The sequence below is a fragment of the Periplaneta americana genome, chromosome 12, assembly GCF_040183065.1.
Source record: "Periplaneta americana isolate PAMFEO1 chromosome 12, P.americana_PAMFEO1_priV1, whole genome shotgun sequence".
NCBI classification, from domain to species: Eukaryota; Metazoa; Arthropoda; class Insecta; order Blattodea; family Blattidae; genus Periplaneta; species Periplaneta americana.
In genome coordinates this window covers 57,755,112-57,775,126 of record NC_091128.1, presented here as the reverse complement: position 1 = coordinate 57,775,126, position 20,015 = coordinate 57,755,112, and positions in this window count along the sequence as shown.

Sequence of the window (20,015 nt, the reverse complement as noted above, 5' to 3'; positions counted from 1 at the left end):
ATCCATTAACAAAACAAAAATAATGGCCTTTTGTGGTAAATACCCAATACCAAGCAAAATGTTTTAAATAACACAATTGTGGAAAAAGTTAATGAGTTTAATTATTTAGGATATAAACCTTCTTTTGTTGAAAATTTGGATTTATCAGAGAAAATTGTAAAATTCAACAAATCAATGGGCATCATTAATAGAGTTTTAAAACCTTCATTAGAACAAAAATCAACTCGTACTCGTTTTTATCAAATAATAACTCGACCAGTCTTATGTTATGGGAGTGAAGCGTGGACTACTGGGTGTTCAGTTCAAAGTGTGTCATGGCTCGCTGTATGCCGTCATGTGGCTAGTCGATGAGCCTGGAGAATTCAATCTTCCTACACTTCCGCAGAGGTGTATTACCTATTTGTCAGAGAAGTTGCCTAGCGTTTTTTGTATGCTCCATGGTGCGAGTTACTACAGTCTTAACAATGGGTAGAAACAAGGGTGCAAACTGTGAAGGAGGGAGCGGGAAGAATCAGGACAGTCAGATTATTTCCACACTCAAACTTATGTTTGAGGATCTTAAATCTTCAGTGCAAATGGAGGTGAATGAACTAAGAAAATCAGTTGAATTCATGTCTTCCAAGTTCGATAGTCTTAGAGAGGAATTGGCGCACACAAGACATGAACTCAACTCCACGCAGGAGGAGATGAAGAGGCTAGTGAAAGAAAATGACCATCTTAAGCAGGAAGTGAGTGATCTGCAGCAGTACACACGCAGAGACAATATAATACTATTTGGAGTTCCGGAGGTCGATGAACAATCACCTTATGAAGTCATTGACCAAATATCGGAAGTCATAGGCGGTAGTGAATTGGTGCAACATGATGTAAGCATAGCACATCGTATACCATCCAGGCCAGGAAAGACGCGTCCTATTGTCATCCGCTTCACAAAGAGGAGAAGTCGTGATGAATGGCTCCAGCTGTTCAGGAACGAGGCCAAGAAAGACGACAGCGGCCCTGGGATTGCGACAAAGAAAGTCAACAGGGAACTTCAGGAAGGAAGAATCACAGCAGGTGACCAACTGACAGCAGTGACCAGAGACCTTTTGAACAAGACAAGGGATGCAACACGACTGAAGAATTATAAATTTGTATGGACAAGAGACGGTAAGATATTTGCAAGAAAAGATGAAACCAGCCCCGTGAGTAAAATCACTAATGTTGACGATGTAAATAATTTGTAAATACTATTGTGTCGGTAACCACGTTTAATTATGCAATATAATTGACTTAAAAATGGCTAGTAATACTATATTAAATGAAATCCATCAGTGCAAATTTAATAACAATAATAACACAGTGGTTTTTAACGATTTACTTCACTGCAATGAGTATATTACCAATATTCTATCAGATCTTAAAATATTTCACTTAAACATTCGTAGCATCAACAAAAATTTTTCCGAACTCTGTGTTTTACTTAATAATTTTTCCTTTTACTTTGATATTATAGTTCTAACTGAAACCTGGCTTGATCATGACTCTGGCTATGATATTAATGGTTATAAAAAATTTGTTAAAAGTAATAAGTATAATAAATGTGATGGTATAGTTGTATATTCCAAGGAAAACATCGTAGTGTCTTTAAGTGATATTGACATTTCCCATTGCAACGCTATACATTTTCAATTAACACTTATTAATGATACTCTTGTTAACCTAACTGCAATTTACAGATCTCCAAAACTATGCAAAAATGAATTTCTGAAAAATTTTGAAAGCTTCTTGTCAATATACAAAGATTTAAACAACCATGTTATTCTTGGTGACATAAACATTCAAATTTTAGAAAATAGATTAGATAATTTTGGCAACACGTATTTAAATATCATGCATGAATATGGATACGTAAAATACTTAAATTCCATTACTCGTCCATCATCCAATTCATGTCTTGACCATATTTTCCTAAAAACGGGAAATAACTTAAATTTTATACCGGGAGTATATGCAAGCGCAATAACAGATCATTATATGACTTTTGCATTGTTATCAATCAGTAATAAAAGTATTAGCAGAGAAGCCACTGAACCTTCGGACAATTATAAGCTAATTATAAACCATAAAAGCCTAATATCAAATATTAATAATATTAATTGGGAATCTATATTCTACAATGAAGACGCAGATACATGTTTCGATAATTTTTATAAAATACTCTGTAACCTAATTTGTAAATATTCTAATCATGTCCCTCTCAAATTCTCAAGTAAGTACAAAAAAATTAAACCTTGGATTACCACAGGAATTGTTAAATCAATACGATCTAGGGATAAGTTAGCTAAGCAAGTTTAAACGAGACCCACAAAACAATGTTTTATTAAATTACTACAGAAAATATATAAATATTCTCACTAATGTAATAAGAAATCAGAGAATCAAATATTATTCTGAAAAATTTAACAAAAATAAAAATAATCCAAAGCAATTTTGGAAGACCATAAACGAAGCTACTGACACCCAATGTAATAAAAATAGTATATTAAAGACAATTATAAGTCGAAATGGAATAACAATTGAAAATAAGGAAACTATCGCAAATGAATTTAACGATCATTTTACTAATGTAAGTCATGACATCGTATCTAATATAAAAAAGAAAGTATTTGGTACTCATCACTATAAGCTTTATAATAAAAGTATATCATCTATGTTTATATTTCCTGTAAACGAATGTGAAATCATTAATATTGTAAACAGTTTAAAAAATAATGTGGCTCCTGGTATTGATAGTATTACAACAAATACCCTGAAACTTTCTATCGAAGCTATTTCTAAACCACTTGCCTTTATATTTAATTTGTGCATATCTCAAGGTGTATTTCCCTCAGCCCTAAAACATGCTGTGGTGATACCAATTCACAAGTCTGGTGACAAAAGTAATCTTAATAATTACAGACCCATTTCACTATTACCCAGTCTCTCTAAGGTATTTGAAAAATGTATAAAAACACGGTTAATAACATTTTTAGAAAAAAATAAACTACTAAATGATAATCAATTTGGTTTCAGAAAAAATTTGTGCACTGATGATGCTATTATGGCAGTTACTTCAAAAATAATTCAAGAATTAGATGTAGGAAATAAATGTCTAGGAATTTTTCTAGACTTACAAAAAGCTTTCGATACGGTCAATCACAGTATACTTTTGAATAAAATGGATAGATTAGGAATTAATGGAATTGCTTTAAAATTATTTAAATCTTACTTAAGTAACAGAACTCAAGCAACTAAAATAAATGATCACCTTAGTAAATCACGTAACATTGATATAGGTGTACCTCAGGGGACGATTTTAGGTCCTGTTTTGTTTTTAATATATATCAACGATTTACTTAAAATTGACATTGAGAAATATTCTGGTACTCTGTATTCTTATGCTGATGATACTGTGGTTATATTTAGCGGTTCGAGTTGGAATGAAACTTATCAAAATTCTAACAGGGTATTAATATTATTAAAGAATGGCTGGATGCTCACTTACTTTCTTTGAACGTTTCTAAAACAAAATTAATACCATTTTCATTAACATCACATGGCCTTGAGCAACTAGAAATAAATAATAATATAAGTATAACTATACATGATTGTAACCTACCTACTTGCTCATGTAACGCTTTGAGTATATCCTCACAAGTTAAATATTTAGGCATTATTATTGACCAACATTTAAAATGGGACAAGGATATCTCCTTTCTGTGTAACAGATTGCGTAAAACAATCCACAAATTTTCCATTCTACGCTCTTATTTACCTGTTTATGTTCTGCGTACTGTGTACTTAGCTCTGTTTCAATCAATAATTCAGTATGGTATTTTAGGTTGGGGAGGAATGGCAAAATCGACTCTCCGTCCTTTAAATCTGCTCCAAAAAAGAATTATCAAAATTTGTCTATATAAACCTTTTGATTACCCAACAAAATTAATTTTTCAGGAATTTGGCGTATCAAATCTAGAACAAATTTATAAACAAAAATTGCTGATTTACTTCCATAAAAACCACAATAAATTTAAATATGATCCTCATGAATACCAGACGAGACAAAACTACAGTTTCTTTCTAAATACTCCCAAATGCCACACAACTGCTGGATTAAAACACAGCAGAAATTTTGGACCCAAAATATATAATACATTAATTAGAGCTTACCCTGAGCTAAGTACACTTAACACACATAGATTTAAGAAACAAATCAGATTAATTATTTAATTGTTTAAGCTAATTGTGTTAAAATTGTTACTCTAATATTCATGTACTTCTGTATTTTCTATTTGTATATAGACCCTGTTATTACATGCTGTATGTATTTTACCATTTATTAATGTGATTGTGCTCAATGAACTCTCGTAATTTTGTGATATATTTTGTATAACTGATCTGAACTGCGCCCGAGCACGAGCTTCTGCTCTTTCGGGCTGCAATACCTAATGTAGCTCAAGTGTATAGTATTAATAAATATTATTATTATTATTATTATTATTATTATTAAGTACGGCGTTCATTATGAAAAGTAGGCCTACTTAGCGATACGTATGGTAACGCCGGTAGTGGCAGGAATGTGAACTGTTTGGAAACATGTACTGAGGTGTGTTTTTTCTTACTGTTGGGATATGGGGAGAGGATTAAGACGATTACTTACGTATTTGTTGACATTAACTTGGACGGTCAACATGGACGCGGACCATTTGATTTGTGTTGTGAAATGTTGCCGTACGCAACCGATGATAACAAATACCCTGCGTACGACTTGCCCGCGCAAAGCACAGTTCGAAAGAGGTTATGGTAGTACACAGACAGTACAGACCGCCATCTGCTGCTACGACGATCAAGTTATACCATACAAGTTCTCAAGTTGAATTGAACGCCTTGATTAATAGGCAACTTCTCTGACATAAAAGCTGAAACTCGCTTCAAATCGCTGACTCACAACAGTGACGTCATGACACACTTTGAGATGAACACCCAGTATAAGGGCAAAAGATGAAATCAGACTAACAGCTTGCGAGATGAGATTCATGCGCCGAACAGCTGACTATACTAAATGGGATCGAAAGAAAAAAGAAGATATCCTTCAAGAACTGGACTATATCTCCAGATATCAGTTAAACTGAAAGGAACACGTCTCAAGAATGGTATCATCCGGGATCCCTAAGGCAATACTGAAGTATCGTCCAAATGGGAAACGGTTACTTGGTCGACTTATGAAAAGATGGCAAGAAAATCGTTTTTCAGGCCGTAACAGTTCTTGTGGGACAAGTACTTGACAGGATGATCGATGCATTCAGTAGTAAAATTTGGAATTTCGGGAGGGGGCACTACGACCTTTTAAAATATATTGCGCTAACCCTCATGATAAGCGCATTCTCAAACCTACACCAGCAGACTACACTAAGGTTCGCTGCGTACTCAGATTATATAAAAAGAAAGCACAATGCTGCCTATGAGGGCTTACTTGGACGTTCAGTACAATATTTAATGGAGATAATCGAGTGGACATATACTTTTGCAGAGAATTCTGAATACACCAATGTAAATTGTATGTTTTGTTATAATTTACTTTGTACAATAATGCGTATTGTAGGAAAGGTCGCTATTGTGGAACTGAGCTTCATTCGTATTAGCTAAACAAGTATTCAACATTGTTGTACTTGATACATTCTGAATTTTCAGGCTTCAGTAATTAGTAGTCTAGTCTATATGTTGCAGCACCGTATCTGCCGCTCTAATGAATATGAATATTGAAATCTGTGCAGCTCGTGTCAGTGGGCTTACAGTCCCGCCATTTCTCCACAAATTGAATTTTCCATTTCATAAATATAATTTAAAAAGAACATTTAAATGTCATTACATTTACACATTCACTTTGCCCCTGATGAGGCTAGATTTCAATCACAAACACGCAATACTATTCAGAGCTAAAATACGCTATACAGGAAGCATTCCAATCATACAATTTGTGCCCTCCTGAACCACAAAAGGAGGATAAATCAAATTATTACCTTGTTACGATTGTAAGAAAAAATAATTACGCTAATTTTTATGTTCTATAACATACGGAATATGAAATAATAGTCGTTAATTCATGGGAAATTTTTATTTAATCCTTTATAGTTTATATTGATGAATGAAGTGAAACCCTAAATAAACTTCGGAATATGTATAGTAAGACTTTCCTGTGTTAAATTTCAACGTACCGCGTTTACATGTTTCGACCTATTTATGGGTCATCTTCAGAACTGGTCGTTGTTGGTCTTGGCGCCACTTGTTCTGTTTCATGTGTGGGTGTGTTCCTGAGTCAAAGAGTGTGTGTGTTTTGAAGTTGAGTTGTTTGTTGAGAATTTCGTTGGGGTGTGCTTTTGTGTGTCTGTATATTTCATATTGTTCTAGTGTGTTTAGTTTCTGGCTTTTTGGTTGGATGTGTAGTATTTCCATGTCTGTGTTGATGTCTCTGTGGGTGTGGTTAGCATTTGTGATGTGTTCTGCGTATGTGGAGATGTTTTGTAACGAAATTCTCAACACACAACTCAACTTCAAAACACATACACTCTTTGACTCTACACTATACCACAGGAACACACCCTAACAGGAAACAGAACAAGAGGCACCAAGACCAACAACGACCAGTTTGGAGGATGACCCATAAATAGGTCGAAACATGTAAACGAGGTACGTTGAAATTTAACACAGGAAAGTATTACCATACATATTCCGAAGTGATACAGTGTTAAAAGTTGTGTAATCAAGATGTATACCTAAATAAACGTTTAAGAGAACTGGGTAGCGATTTCTTTACAATTGAAGGGTTCAGAGCCATAGTGGGCCAAGCGCCATGTATTAAAATCGGAGAAAACAAGGGTTAAAGTTAAGTGAATACCTTAGTTTAATGAAGATTGACATATCGTTTAGTTTTAATGTGTTATTTGCTATATTTTTCCATTGAATTATGGTAATAACTTCATTTTAACCCTTGTTTTCTACGGTTTTAGTAAATGGTGCTTGGCCCACTATGGTTCTGAACCCTTCAATTAAACATCGCATTACGAAAGTTTAGTTCAATATTTCTACGCTTTTAGTGCTCAGAGTTGGATAAAAATTGCCATGGTTATGCAATAAATCATTCTGAATTCAGCGGTATACAAGACAACTAATTAGTTTCTTATCTAAGCGCAAAAAAAAGTCTCAAGTAATAGTCTGTCTTTGCTAAATGTACCTCAGATTTCAAATGCACATTACTTGCTACAAACGTCACTCATATTCCTCGGCATTTTTAAGTTATTAAGTAATGTCTATTGCATTATAAAGAAATATTTAGTTAAAATCCACCGAATTAGCTCTGTGATAGCCACCGGTGTAGCTCAGTCGGTTAAGGCGCTTGCCTACTGATCCAGAGTTGCGCTCGGGCGCGGGTTCGATTCCCGCTTGGGCTAATTACCTGGTTGAGAGTTTTTCGAGGTTTTCCCCACCCGTAAGATAAATTTCAGGTAATCTATGGCGAAACCTCGGCCTAATCTCGCCAAATACCATCTCGCTATCACCAGTTTCATCGACGCTAAATGAACTCGTAGTTGATACAGCGTCGTTAAATAACCAAGTAAAAAAATGCTCTCTGGTAGCGGGTCTGCCTCTAGACTAGCCGGAAAATTTCTACCTCGGCATTAGTAAACATAGCGGTGCACAACTTCTGGTCAGTAGATACTATGCAAATGTGCCTGGGTTAAATCCCAAATCTTTTTGCAGTGTGGATGTCACTGTTGATAGTGATTCGTCCATCGGACGGAGACCTTAAGTCTAGCGGGCCCCTTGGTGCTATCCGACATGAATAGGCTACGTTCCGGTACCGAGTTTCCCCTTCTCCTTCCTTATTTTCTTCATCTTCACCTATTTCCTACACTACACCAAAACTTATTGCTTATTGTTTATACCTTAAATTTAATTAACTTACTTGTTTTGTATTATACATATACCTCAACTTATGAATGATCGTTTGCGTCTGTAAATTTAATAATCTGATTGGCTATGTATTGTATACTTTTAGTAGAGCCATCGATGTAGCTCAGTCGGCAGACTCGCTGGGCTGCTGATCCGGAGCTGTGTTCGGGATTGGGTTGGATCCCCCTTTGGTCTTTGGTTTCTTCCGAGATTTTCCACAGCCGTGGGACTGAAGCCGGATGGTCTATGGCGAGTCCTCGGCATCAACCCCTTTGATTTGATTACCTGGTTGGGGTTTTCCGAGGTTTTACCCAACCAAAAGGCAAATGCCGGGTAACATTTTGGCGAATCCTCGGACCTCACCTCATCTCACTACATCTCGCCAAAATATTGTAAAATATTATAAAAAATTGCACAAAATTGTAAAAATTGTAGAAAATTACTAAATTGTAAAACTGTAAAAATTTGTAAAAATTGTAACTGTAATATTGTAAAATTTTGACTTGTTCCACACCTTAAAGCATCATTGCTCATGTAAGTTCTATGGAATAAAATAAATGAATGAATGAACTTACATATACCTATCTTAGTACACGACATAACCCCCTGCAGATACACATCATGCACAGCGTGGCTCGTCGAAGTGGTGTGCAACTTGAAAAATGAGTCACAGTCCTAAATCATTTGACCAACACAACAAAAATTTGCACAGTTATATGTCTTAGTGCACCACTGTAGGATGTCAATATATAGGATGATAACCGGTGAACTTCGGTCCTTATTACATTGTTTTACTATGCAAGTGTAAAAGACAGGAACAATTCATTCAGAAATTGTAAATTAATAAACACATTGTATTTTCAGAATAAACACTTTACTTAAGCTAATTTTCTAGACATAACAGAATATGACTCCAATATCAATATCATTATTATTATTATTATTATTATTATTATTACTTATAATATAAAGAAACAATTTCAATGTCATGAGAAACTGCCTTCTGTCCTTAGTAACGTCATAATTCTCAGTTCAGCTGCCTTAATACTCTTCAAGTACTGCTGTGCTTTATCTCAGGACTGGCTATTGGCTTCCCGTAAGAGAGTTTTACCCGTACGAGTAAATGAAAACAGGTTTGTTCCCTCGCGGGAAGGGCTGCTACCCCTCTGTAAGGTAGCGATGAATGGGAATGTAGCAGCTCGTTTCGTACAGATCAGGGGTGAAGTATGTTTGTACAGGGACATCATTTTATTTTTAGTTCAATTTTTATTGTACCTGAGCTTTTTAATGAACTTCACTCCCATCCCTTCTACTAATGAAGTTCCAAACGTCTTCCACACAGAACCAAGGCCGCATATGCAGTCAAAGTCGCCTTACTGCATAGTAAACAGTATTGAGTTAGTGAATATAGTACGTTCCAGAAATATAATCGCGTTTTCCAATTAAGAAAGAGCTTTCAATATTGAATCATAGTTTAGCACAAATACTGTGCGTCCGTTTGCTTACGTCGCATCTCTGTTTTCCCCACCTGCTTCTACTCGCCCCTCTGTAAAGGCTAATGAGTGGGCTGTCTTAGCTCTTTTCTGAAAGCATTCTCTGTTAGGAATTGGACGTGTACGCAATATTATACAAATGTTTAAAATAACTTGAATAAAAGGGTCTCGTTAAGTAATTAACTGTCATGTGATTTCTCCCTTTCAACGATCCTGCGACATAACCACTTGGACGGACAGTAGATAGCATGTCTGAATAGTTTTATCTTTTCCGACCGGCAGAAGTGAAGTTTCAATTTATAATATGTAAGGTACGTACTCTTTTATAGAGTAGGTACAAAAATATTTCAACATGAGTTACTGGTACGAAGGACGAAACTGGTAATTGGAATTAGGTACAATAGTCTACAGTGCGATAATATGCACAAAAGAACTGAAGCCTGTATCGAAATGAACAGTCATCATTTTAAAAAATGTGTCTAAATATCCATATTATGATTATTTTTCAATTTAAATTCACCCTCTATATTGTACGCTAATATGCTGTAGACAGTATAATATACACTGCATAATGAATACGTCCGCATGGATAGCTCAGTTCATGAGTAAAAACATTTATTGTTAATACTGTACTCTATTTTGATTAAAGAAAAACCTAATGAAAATGATCAAACTCAAAATCATGATACTTCCTATTTTACGTAAATCAGCGGTGAAGAAAAACTGGGTATCGTGATTACATCGTGTAATCAAAGGCATTCATACTAGTAGGGAGAGTTTCCTGTAAATTGCTCTCTGTCTCGTTCACGTAGCTACTGAAGGTAGGCAGTGTCGGTACCATGTCGCTCTACAAACCCTCGGTCTCTAGCAGGAACAGAAGGTTTCATACAGAATGGAAACAGAAATTTATTCGCTGTTCTGTCAGAGAAAATGTAATATATTGTTTTGCTCAACGGTTCAATTACTAGTAGTATATAAAAGCGACATTACAGAGCATTACGTTGAATAGCTACACAGGCATAACAGGTATTATTATTATTATTATTATTATTATATTATTATTATTATTATTATTATTATTATTATTATTATTATTATCATTAATCAGCAAGTGTTACCATAATTCTTACATATGTGCCTGAATACATAGGCCTACATCTTCTCTTGAAAGATAAAATAATTACTAGACTACGCTATATATTTGTCTTTTGATGACTATTATCAGATATTTACTAATTAGTTATTGATTTAATAGTAATAATAATGGCAATACTGATACCATTAGGCATCCCAGTAGCAGCAGTAATAATAATAATAATAATAATAATAATAATAATAATAATAATAATAACAATAATATAGAGAAAGTGAATGAATATTGCGTGCTAGTGTAGTAATGAAACGAGCTATTAAACTCCAAGAACTGAAATCAGCCTTCATTCATCGTCATGAAGAGATAGATGACATAAATAAATGTAAGGAAGCCAGCTATCTAGTGGCGAACGAAATAGCTCGTTCTCTTAAGCCTTCTAACGAAGAAGAGATTTATAAAAGCGTAATGATCAAGGTGGCTGAAATAATTTGTCCAATGAAAGTTGTTAATTAATTTTGAAAAACTGCGCTTTCTCGACTAAATATCCAGAAGAGAATTCAGAAGATTTCTGATCGTGTTCATGAGGAATATTTAAAAAAAGAAAGAAAGAACATTTGTATATATATTTTATTGGCTCTTGATGGCAGTAGTGACATTACTGACACAGCAAAGCTTGTGATTTTATTAGCGGGTTGATGAACTCAATATTAGTCCACGAACCACCACTGGTTGTAGTTTTCACGCCAAGTACCTCTCCTCCGTCTCTTTACTTCATAGACTCTCTCTCGCGTGTAATCACTGCAGTTCGAGTTTTGGTCACCGCTGACGTAAATGGATGAACTACTTTTCTTCCCTCCTGTACCTAGTAACGTGATTTGTTTGTATTTTACGCCAGTATCATCGAACTCCAGTCGTGGAAGGGGGGTAATAAACAGTGTTTCCGGTTCTCAATCGTTAATCCAAAGGTATAGCCAGGTAATTATAGTATAAATGTTAGTAAAAATAAAATTATGTCCCTGTACTACGTATTTCCGTGGACGTCGCAAAGCAGAAACCTGGAACTGAATTTAACAATGACTGGAAATTGTTATTCTTTTTTTAAGAATCAAAGTAGGGAGTGGACAGTGTCTTATTTGTAAAAACATGTCAGGTGCAGAAAATATTATTTAAAGCGGCATTGTGATGTGTTCCATGCTGAAAAATATAAAGATATCGTTAGTGATGAAAGGATGAATTTACTCAATGTACTGAGGAAGTAAGGCTAAGTGGAATTATTTCAATTTATATGTAATGTGTTTAACAACTTAAAGTTCGATCCAGAAGCATAATATCAAGAACAAAAAGAATGAAGACAAATTAAGAGCAAGTGTGACGGATTGCACTTCGTAGGTTAAGAGCTGTAGAGAGGCTTGCTGTATCAACGTCCATTACACCATCCATTGAAAATATTATTAAAAGCGACATGGAAAACAAATCTAAGACATTTGTAATTCAGTTCTTTTTTTGCGGTAAGATATATTTCTTATTTGTATTCTGATTTTCAAAAATGTTGCCGTGTATGAAATTTACGTTTCCGTTTCTGTTGCGTTAATTATTTTCACTATAATGTGCTGTTTGCTAGGTACGCTTATGTTGTTTACAACGTTCTAGATATACAAACTGTGATAATATTATTTTCTTTGACAAAAAAATTTAACGTAAAAGCTATGATTTATTTACTATAATTTTATTACTGCTACTACTACTACTACTACTACCACTATCACTACTACTACCATCACCACCACCACCACCACCACCACCACCACCACTACTACTACTTTTACTACTACTACTACTACCACTACCACTATCACTACTACCACCACCACTACTACTACTTTTACTACTACTACTACTTGTACTGCTACTACTACTACCACTTTTACTGCTACTACTACTACTACTACTACTACTACTACTACTACTACTACTACTACTACCACTTTTACTACTATTACTACTACTACTATTCCTACCACTTTTACTACTATTACTACTACTACTACTACTACTACTACTACTACTACTACTACTACTATTGAAGCATAGTAAAGAGTAGGGCTATTATAATACGAATAGAATAAACATGTTTAGTTACTGTTAATTTAGTTTGTTTCTCTAGTTACTGCTTATTTTATTAGTTACGTACAGTTTATTTACAATAACACAAGCAATGGTATAGCTCGCGCAAGAAACGATTACCGAAAACCAATGGTGGCGTTGCTGTCTGTTTTGACGTGTGTATGTAGGCACGCCGAGGGGGAAGAGATGCGAGCCGATGGAAGTACTGTCTCTTCCAAGAAGATGAACAAATGAGGACATCGCTGTGGAAATAAAGAACGTAGCAAGTGAAAAATTCGAAACTAATTAAACTTTTCAATATCATTCAAGTTATCTCGTGACCTTGTCTGACGCCCGCTCTTCCTTATAGCAGTGTTTGATTCGCATTCCTTCCGTCGGTAATCCATACTTGCGAGACCTACTGATAAGAAATAAGCATGACCTTCCACCTCCGCGCCGTTAATGTACAGCACAACTGTACAGCCCTACACAGACTGCAGATACCTCAGCTACTCAGCTGTGTTCCCATACGGGCACACTCCAGTTCTGTATTGCCAAAGCTGGGAGTATCCCTGCATTATCTGATAGATACTTCATGAGTTTAGATACACCGCGTACCTTTGCAATTTTAACGGGTGACTGCCAGCTGTGGTACATGGAGGTTAAGAGTCACGTTATTCTTAAGGAGATGGAAGCTACTTTTGACCATTCCCCTGATTAATTTACTGACCTGTACCTGGTGTTTGTGCATTTGACGGTATTGGAGAATCTTATGTTTTGATACCTCAACGCGTCATCATTTTGAGATACGTTTTTCTTGAAAACTGTGTGAAATAAATACCCTTCAAAGTCTTTGAAATCAGTGTCAATTCAACAACTTGGAAGTGACGTTTAACAAGTTAAATCCATTCTCTTGGGATCTCCACGTTTTCCACCTTCTTTTGTCTCCTCTGTATGACACCGAAGTGCCTGTCGCAAGGAAGATAGCTATGTCTAGGGTTGCCAACACCCCCATATTTCCAGGAATTTCCCCCTAATTTTTAACAGTCTCCCAGCTACCGTATTATTCTTCTCTTCGAACATTTTTCTCCCTTATTTTAGCACAATGTAAATATTTGTATTCTAAACATTTGATTTTGCCGTGAATATGATTGATTATATGATGAATATTGTTGTTCAAGAAATGCATTAAAATGTGCAGTCTTTAGATAAAGTAATGCTTGCCTCTTGGCAATGGGTTTTAGTGTTCACTCGTCTAAAATCAAACCGTGTTAATGTTATAAGCAGGCAGTGTATGCGGGATGACTTAAGGAAAAGTGAAGTTGTTTCGTATCGAAGTATAGGCTATGGCACGTGCCACGTCGTCCGCCTTTTGTGTACCTGGCGAGTACAGCAGCGTACAAAACGAAGGAACCCCGGTCCGTTCATAGTAATATTGCAACGCAATGTGTGCAGTTGTGTTATCCTGCTCAAGTATTTAGTACGCGTTGAATAGTTTTGTGCTGATCCATTCATAATGTAGAAGGCAAAACGTTAAATTTGCTCAGAGATACGAAATGAAATTAAGAAGTATGAGAGTGACATTTTATATATTAACGAAGACAATATCGTGTGTAATGTATGTAAAATTGAAATAAAAACCAGAACAACTCAGGCTATAGAGAAACATTGCAACAGTACATCGCACAGGAAATGCGTTGAAATGAAATCTGAGGAACCATCTACAACAACAACAACAACATCATCATCATCATCATCATCATCATCATCATCATCATTTAGTTGTGCGGGTCTAAACGACATGTGCAATATGATGCTCAGTGCAAATATTCCTCTAAAGAAATTGAGTGATCCCCATTTTAGAGTTTTTCTTCAGAAATTCTCTCGATACAAAAACTGTTTAAGCGAGAGGCGAAGACGATTCAACTTCGACAACTTACGAGAATATATCGTCGTTTACTGCAACGCTGGTAATTGCATCAATGATGACGAGGACTGAACCTTGCAAGGTATGTACTACAATACTACAGTAAGTAATTGATTAACTAGCGGACTTACTCGTGTTACTTATGTAAGTCTGTGCGGCTTACAGCTGTTTCGGTGCTTCATCACACCTTCCTCAGAGCCTACTCAGTACTGTGCTCCAACCACGAAAAAGTCTCCGCCGGATGAGACGAAGGAGGGTAATGCTGTGAATGAATGTTGATGTCATAAGATGTCATAAGGTCACACACGTGGGTACTCTTATCTCTATTGGCTAGCTCTCACAGCACAAACCATAACATTGATACAGACATATTGATACTACCCTAGTTACAAAATTAGATCACAGTTAATCTTCTGGTCTTTTAATCTCTTCATACAGGAAATATCATATGCAGGAAAGCGCATGGTTTTTAAACTGGCGTTATAACGGTAATATTATTTATCTACTTCGTTCCAATAGATGAGGCAATAGTAAGCACATTCCTTTCACGGTTGATCTCCTTGTTGGAGAACAGTACTCAGTAGGCAAGCCGGACAGACTTACATAATTAACACGAGTAAGTCCGCTAGTTACTCAATTACTTATATTCAAATGTCAAAAGTAGTGTACGCAAGATTCAAAATGGAACACTACAGTACTTCATTTTTCTTTTCATTCTGACTGTACGGAGATACAGTGGCATGTTGACGTCGTATGTTTACGTTTAAAACCTGTTAAGCCAATGGTCTGAATGAAAAAAATGTAACATATAGTAAATGTGCACCTACATTCAACGATAAGTTATCCCGCATCCACTGCCTAGTTATAAGTTTGGAAAAATTGGCTAGTTTTTTTCTAAGCATACCAAGTAGTGATGCTCATACAAAGACGGTGTTTCAAATCATAAACAATTTGCACAGATGTTCGAAACAGGAACACGACACATTTAATCAAAGCAGAGCTGAAAAGTGCAGTCGACTTCAACCGTTATACGAGACAAAATCTGTCTCAAAATAGGCTACTCTTAATTGCCTAAGTGTAGGTTAAAGCTTGTTTTTAGTAACTGGACGGAATAATTTGTCTATTTTATATGTGAATTTTTTTCAATTCTTTAGTCTCCCGCATTTTCTTAAAAAAAAGTTGGCAACCCTTTTATGTAGGCGACAGCTACACAATCAAAGTAAGAGCAATAATGTTAGTACTGTACACAGACGTCTGTAACCAATTCCATGTTTTACATAATAATATATGAAGAGCTCAAATGCAAAATAAGTTATACTATATACCCAGGAACGTTTTCTCAGAAATACGGTGTATTTTATAATTCTTTTTCATCATCCAATTCCTTCTATAGTAACAAGATTTTAGAGCAAATATTGGACTTCAATATTCTTCCTTCATCAAATTATTTAAATTTAAAAAGTGGATATAACTTGATTTGCACTTAAAAGGTGGATATAACTTGTTTTGTACTTAATCGTGATGTGAGTAGATATTAATTTTGAACTTACTAGTACTGTAAAATATTGAACAAAAAATATGGTTATCAGTTCAAATTATACACATTTTTATTTTCATAATATTTTACAAAGTTACTGAAAAAAAAATATATTTTTATTTAAGATTGCCTGTTGAAATAGGTCTAGGATCTTCTCTAAAATTCAGTCCACTCTTTGCAAGAAGATTATGAATATCCCTTATCTTGAGTGGAGATATCAGCCTCGAAGTATTTGTTGCTACAGGCGGGCGCTGCAAATGACCGCATCCTTTCTTAAGTAGTGAAACAGGAGAGCCACTGTCACTGAAGAAAAACGGTTATTGATAGTTTCCTATGCTGTTTCTCTGTTTACTGTTAAAGAAGCAAATGGATCACTATACCTCCCTTTCTTTCTTCTTTACCTGTCTGTTTCATTACGTTTCCTCTTCCTGGAACCCACGTTTCCTTCCCCAACTGTTACCATATCTTCCATTTTCTTGCCACTCACGTAAATACAACAAAATCAGTTTCCTCTCACCACGTTGACTGTTACAACAGTAGATAACAATTATTAAAATTATTTAAAGTAGCAAAATTAAAAAAATCTGTTACACATTACGTTAATAAAACGAAAGAATGGATATAACTTAAACTGAAGCAAACAACTTTTTGAATGTACAGTCAGTAAAAAATGTCTCCGTATACCAGGCTCACATATTAACATTTGTGAAAAAATCTGATTAAATATACAGGGTGTTTAAAAAATACGGGGCATAATTTCAGGTATGTATTTCCCACATGTAGACAATTAAAATAGTTCATTACAACATGTGTCCGGAAATGCTTCATTTCCGAGTTATGGCCTTCACAACATTGAAATTCACCGGAACGTTTTTCTTTCCGCAGGTCGTTGTCATTACAGAAGATGTTCAAAATGTCCACCTCCTGCTTGAATACAGACCTCACATCGATGTCTCATTGACCTGCGAACACGATCCCAAACTCCAGGAGTATTGCGTATGTCCTCAGAACATGCCACAATTCGATTCCGAAGGGATTCCAAATCAGGCACCGGAGACGAATAAACCAATGATTTTAAATGGCCCCACAAATACAAATCGAGAGGGTTCAGATCAGGTGAGCGTGGAGGCCAAGCAATTGGGCCACCTCTACCTATCCATCGATCAGCAAACCTTCGATCCAAGTACCGGCGAGCCGTATGACTCAAGTGTGCAGGAGCGCCATCATGCAAGAAGTGAATGTGTTGACGACTGATCAGTGGAGTGTCTTCTAAAACATGAGGTATGGTGTTTTCCAGGAAGTTTGTGTACGCCTGCCCCGTAAGTCTGTTTACAAGTACATGGGGTCCAACTAATCGATCACCAATGATACCGGCCCACATGTTGAGGGAGAACCGCACCTGGTGATGAGATGGAACAGTTGCACGTGGGTTTTCATACGCCCATACATGCTGATTGTGGAAATTTGTTATGCCATCTCGTGTGAACTGTGCTTCATCTGTAAATAATACTAAGACAGGAAAGTTCGGATTTACACCACACTGCTGACAGAACCTAACTCGTGCAGGGTAATCTGCTGGTGACAGGGCCTGTACACGTTGCAAATGATAAGGATACAATTGATACTCTTTCAAAAGTCTCCAGACAGTCCTATGAGGAACATTGACTAGCAACGCTACCCTTCGTGTGCTGATAGAAGGAGTCATGTTCACAGCCTCCAGAATCTCCTCCTGTACTTCTGGAGTTGTAGATCTTGGTCGTCCCCTTCCCAAATCAGGAGAGTTAAATTTTCCATACTCGCACAGACGGTAATGGAGACGTACAAATGTCTTCCGATCTGGACATTGTCGCTGTGGGTACCTCTTCTGGTACAAACGACGAGCCAGCGCAGCATTGCCGTCCGCCTTACCGTACATGAAGTGTATCTCTGCCAGCTCTTGATTTGAATATATGTCGCACAGTCTAACGTCTACACAACACTGAATGTAACCTTCGCCTCGGAATGAACTGTCAGAGTGCCCTCTTAATGTCTCCTTTGACGGCAACAACCTGCGGAAAGAAAAACGTTCCGGTGAATTTCAATGTTCTGAAGGCCATAACTCGGAAATAAAGCATTTCCGGACACATGTTGTAATGAACTATTTTGATTGTCTACATGTGGGAAATACCTGAAATTATGCCCCGTATTTTTGAAACACCCTGTATAGTAAAAAAAATAAATTTTATAATTACGTAAAATATACTCTGTTTACGGTTAATACCTACAGGAAACAGCGCAGTTACCTCTGTACATTTTCTTGTGAACACGACACAACACAACTCAGAACTAAAGGAGAGAACATAAAGTCTCCGTACAGACAGCACTGGTGTAAGAGAACCTGTGTTTGTTGTTGTTCAGAAAGCTGCAGAGTCAGTATAGAGTTGTCTGTGACTATAGTAAGGTAAGACGCAGCAAAATTTGGGACTACAGTGGAAATAGCAATACCAATTAGAGAGTTAATTGTTAAGTTGAGAAAGAAGGGACAGTCGATAAAAAATAGGAGAAAATGTAAAAAAAAAAAAATCCTCTTCTATACAATATGTGTTTGAAAGGTACAATGACACGAAATAACGGGTTAGTAGAAGTCGATCAGAACGATCCAAGATACTGGAATCCAACTATAGACGGGCAGTATTGGGATCCATCAGAGAAAATCCGAAGATAATTGCACAGAGACTGGCGGCCATGGGTAAAGAAGATTATGGGGTAGAGGTAGTATCTCAGACTATACGAAATGTCATAAAAGACGAAGGTTACCATGGCCGAGTTGCCCGAAAGAAGCCCTATGTGAGCAACGTCAACAAGCAGAAAAGATTGGCTTTCGCCAAGGAGCATGTTAACAAACCGCAGGACTTCTGGAATTCAGTCATCATCTTCAGTGATTCGGATGGTAGTACAATGGTATGGAGAAAGCCAAGTGAACAATTACAGAGCAAGAATTTGTGCCCTACTGTAAAACATGGAGGAGGTAGTATTTTTGTTTGGGACTGCAAGAGTGCTGCAGGTGTGGGAAATTTGGTTTTTGTGGACGGGACTATGGTCTGGATACAATATTTGAATATCCTGAAGGAAAACCTACACGACAATGGTGAAAAATTCAAAATCAATGAGACATTTATCTTTCATCAAGACAATGACTCTAAACACACTGCCTCAAATGTGAAGTTCTGGTTGTTGTACAGCACAAAAAACAGCTCCATACTCCTCCACTATCCCCCGACAAGAACGCCATAGAACATTTATGAGATGAAATAAAACGAAGGCTGAAAAAAACATAAGATAAGAAGCAAGCAACAATTGAGGGAAAAATTCTATAGAAGAATGGGGCAACATTGAGCCAGAGAAAACAAGAAAACTAGTACAAACAATCCTAAAAGCATGAGGGATGCAATAAAAACAAAAGGAGGTCCAATTGATCACTGAATGAAGAGTGGTTGGTGATTTGAATGCATATAAACTGTAGTGTACGGAGACTTTTGTTTTATTATGTTTTTGGTTTTCAGGTTCATTTAATGTAATTTAAAAGTTTGTTTCTTTATTTTTCAAACTATACTATATAATTCCGTTAGTATACATCAGGATAATCTATACAAACGGAACAGCACGCTTTTGTTTTACTTATATGTATATATATATATATATATATATATATATATATATATATATATATATATGTTATTATGTAAAAGAGAATAAATTGGTAGGTTGCACGGAGACATTTTTTACTGACTGTAACTTATTTTGAGTCAAACGCAGGTTTTTACCATCCTGTCAACTGGAGAATATAACTTTTTCTGCACAGAATATCACACGTATAGACGCAGGGGACCCCTAAAGTAGCAGTAGCAGCAA